Source organism: Hydra viridissima, unplaced genomic scaffold (assembly GCF_058129835.1).
Source record: "Hydra viridissima isolate aposymbiotic clone 2 unplaced genomic scaffold, HvirCarnegie_v1 scaffold_3, whole genome shotgun sequence".
NCBI classification, from domain to species: Eukaryota; Metazoa; Cnidaria; class Hydrozoa; order Anthoathecata; family Hydridae; genus Hydra; species Hydra viridissima.
In genome coordinates, this window is record NW_028324302.1 from 120,314 (window position 1) to 124,494 (window position 4,181).

At 29.0% G+C, this 4,181-nt stretch overlaps 1 pseudogene; it reads left to right on the forward strand.

Moving 5' to 3' along the window:
- LOC149890471 (uncharacterized) lies at positions 1-1,817 on the forward strand (annotated as a pseudogene).
- The last annotated feature ends 2,364 nt before the right edge of the window (positions 1,818-4,181 follow it).

Sequence of the window (4,181 nt, forward strand, 5' to 3'; positions counted from 1 at the left end):
ATGAATCTGATTTGCTTTGGTGTTGTTCGAAGGTTGGTTTTGTCCTGGCTTTCAGGTAATTTAAAATGTCGTTTGCCTGTTACAACTGTTCGAAAGCTCTCAAGTGCATTAATTAGTTTGCGAATTTGTATACCTAATGAATTCCAGAGAAAGCCTCGTTCCTTAAATGAAAATAGACAATGGAAAGCTACAGAGCTTAGACAATTTCTTATTTATACTGGACCTGTTGTATTAAAACAGTTTCTTGATCCTGCTGTTTATAATCATTTCATTTCACTTTTAGTTGCCATATTTTGTCTATGTCATCCAACTTTATGCAGGGAATATTGTACATATGCTGATAGCTTGCTAAAATATTTTGTTAAATATTCTCAGTTGTTATATGGACGCCAGTTTCTTGTGTACAATGTCCATTCCTTAATTCATTTACAAAAGTTAAAGATATTGGAACGTTTATCTCGTCTTCCTCTCTAGCAGGTTACCAACAGACTCACAGAAAGAAATAATAGTTATACACAGCCAACTTGTAATGATTTTACTTTTCGTAAAAGACTACACTCCAATGGTCCTATTCCTGAAAAATACAATTTTGTTGAAGTTAATCAGTATATGGTGTTTCATTATAGCTCATTTAAGCTCTTATACTAGTAGATAAAGAGTTTTTTGTTCTTTTCAATGGTTTTTGTGACTTATCTACCTTAATTGAATATTTACTTCCTTCCAGCAGTATTGGAATTTATAATGCTACTAAGTTATCAAACACTCTCAGTGTTGCTCCACTTTTCGGTTTAAAAAAATGAAAATTACAACTTTTTATTTAATTATGTAAAAGAGGTACAAAAATTATATTTTTGTACCTCTTTTACATAATTAAATATAAAGCTTTGTATTTAGTTTTACTATATAAACTACTAAGATTTGCATACTCCACATTAGTATACATTGTACTAATTCAGTTTTGTTTATTTTTTTTTAAACAAATTTTTCATAGACTTTTATATGTATTTAAAAAAAAACATATATGTATTTAAATATTATATTTGGATACAAATATGTTTTTTATATTTAACAATATATAAATATTTTGTTAAATATTTGTATTCAACTTTATACAAGATTTAATGTTCGTTAAAATGTATTTAAAAATGTTAAATGAAAAATAGCGATAGATGAAGTTAATAAGTTAGAGATAAAACACTTGTCAACTAATGTTCACTTTTGTACAATGGTACTTTAAATATTACCCTATTTTTTTTATACGTATACATATAAAAAGGCTGCGCTTTTTTTTTATATTACAATTTTATATTATATTTATATAAAGAATTACATATACAGAGTTAAAAGATGTTTTTATGGTCTGTTGTGTTTTTTCCTGACACAGCCGAAGTTGAGGTGGTGCCTTCAACTTGGATTACTTCGGAAAAAAGCATTGTTTATTGTAAGTGGCAGTCTACATTTACATGTCGCAATCCAAGGGATGCTGTAAAGAAAAGTATAAATCCAGAACAATCTTGGCTGTTATACAATGTTATAATAAAGTATCATACAGGTTACTAGTTTATAACATTGTATAACATATACAAATTCATAGAAATAATTTATGCTTTTTTATATCTAGATTCTTGTTATAATTTCATATAAAAAATATTGAACAAGTTTGCCAGTGATAATAATAAGTTGTGTTTTAATTGTTTTTAGATGATTATTTATTAGCGTGTGAAAAATGCAAAAAAGATGAGCATGTGTCTGATCTTACAAGTTCTAGATTATCAGAAACAGAGAATCTTTCAACCAAAAATAGGTACTTGTTATAGTGAACATATCTTGGTTTTATGTTAAGGTATGTTTTCCTGGTATTATAAATTGTAGTGCAAAAAACCTCATAATAAGATTTGTGTCATTTAATATAAATGGGGCATTCCACGTCAAGTGGAACCACTTTTTGGTCAAATTAGACATCACCGACTCAGATTTTGATGAAAATTGGCTCACATGTTGGGCATATGGACAGAAAAAAAACATGTACATTTTTTTGACTTAGGTCAATTATTTCCTGACCTTTCAAAGTTTTGACCTTTTCACTTGACCTTGGTTATATAAAACGTTATAACTTTTTTCTATTATACTTAGGAAGTTGATTTTGGTGGCAAAAAGAAGTTCTTGCATAGACGAACAACTTTGTGTCTATACAAAAAAGTGATAATTTCAATAAAAAAAAAGATTATTGGTCATTTGGTCATTTGACCTTTGACCCTGGCAAAGGTCAAAGGTCATAATTTTTTTTACACATTGCTTCTTCTATTGTGGATGTCCCATGAAAAAATCTTTTTGGGATTCCCACAAACAGCTTTGGGATTAACGTTAAAGTATAAGTAGGTTCTAAAAATTTATTGTTTATCGGCCTTGCAAATGCGATACTTTGAGGTCATTTACTATAACAAGCCTACTGTAGATATATATTAATAACTATTTCTTTTTTTCTTTTTATTTTCTAGGTTGTAATTTAATTACTAGTACGATATATACATACTTTTTTTTTTTTTTTTTTTTTTTTTTTTTTTTTTTACTAAGTCAGTATTAAATGATATGAGTCTTAAAGCTATATATATTTATATTTCATTTCCATTGAATAAGTCATCAACAACTTAGGAAGAAGTTTTCAGCAACTTTCAAATTAAATTTAGGTTAAAAATGGCATTTCAAGCGCAGTTGAAAGAGTTAAAGAAGAGACAACACTATTGTTATGATCCTTTCCAACACCATAAGAAAAAACAATATAAAACTTTAAGGGTAGTTACTAGTTAGCAGGTAGCTATGTATCCCTCAAAACTTATGGCTGGAGCAAAATTATGTGATACTTGCCGAAAGAGGATCACTGGCTTACCTTCCGAAACAAGATTATGTGATGATGAAAGTTCTGCAAATTGTAATGCAGAGTTAGATTCTCAAGGCAGTTCCAGATCTCAAGATATTTGTAATGACAAGGGTCTAACTTCCTAGGGTCTAACTTACATGAAAATTATCAGTGCCAGGAAGTAGAAATTTTAATTTATAATAAATCCTTGTTTATTTTGGGTGAGTCACCCTTGGATAAACGACTTGTAAAAAGGAAGTTAGACCTTTTATCTCCTTATTGAGATGCTATTGCCATTGATACTTCAGAGGATGATGAATACGAAGCAACTTAAAAAGAAGTTTCTAACACATGTGCTGGTGACATTGTTAAAGTGCTCCGATATAAGTATAAATCAACACAAAGAAAGAGTGAAAAGATGATGATTTTGACAGTATTTGTTGCTCAATGGAGTATTCGAAAAGTGATGAGAGAATTTAATTGTTCGCATCGACTTGTATCTCAACAAAAGAAGTTTTAATAACAAAAGGTGTTTTATCAACCCCTTTAGAAACAATTATTTCAGCAAACAAGAAGTATTAAAAGTAATGCTAACCTCTCAGATCAGTAGTCGAAGCTATTCAAAGCTTATAACTTTGACTATCGCTTTGACAGATAGTCAAAGATTAGCTTTAACTATTGCTTTTAAGCGATATTACGCAAAACTCTTAGCTATTGCTCTGTTATAAAATTACGTAAGGTTATATAATGTTCTGCAGATCTGGAAGGTAAGCATTAGTTATAAATTTTCTTGCTGTATCCTATATGAAAAGCTATAAACTTTGACTGTCGCTTTGACGTTTTTGTAAGTTTATAAATATACTAATTTTATTTGTTTATACTTGTTTAAATTCTTTTTTATCATCATCATTGTTTTTTTTTTCACAAACTTTACTTCACTATTTTAATTTCATTTCTTTATATTACTGTTATTTCTTTAAAGTATATTTTTTTAAAACTGTATTTAAACCTTAGATAAAAGTGCGATTTATATTTTGGACATAACTGTCCATGCGCAACTCCATTAAAGTATTTTCAACTGTAAGATTGCAGCGCCTGTTCTCTAAGAACTTTACTTATTGATAGTTAACGTTTCCTTTACAAGCTGTATTAAATTAAATCAAACTAAAATTAGAAAAATGCTGTTCCAGATTCTGCGACAACGATTTTGCACCGCAGCTGCTAAGAGAGTGGTTCTGTAAAAAACACTACTTTTACTGCATTTTTGTCGAAATCCTCCCGCCTCGTAAAATTTATGCAGATTTTTTATAAAAAAGTCTAAAAT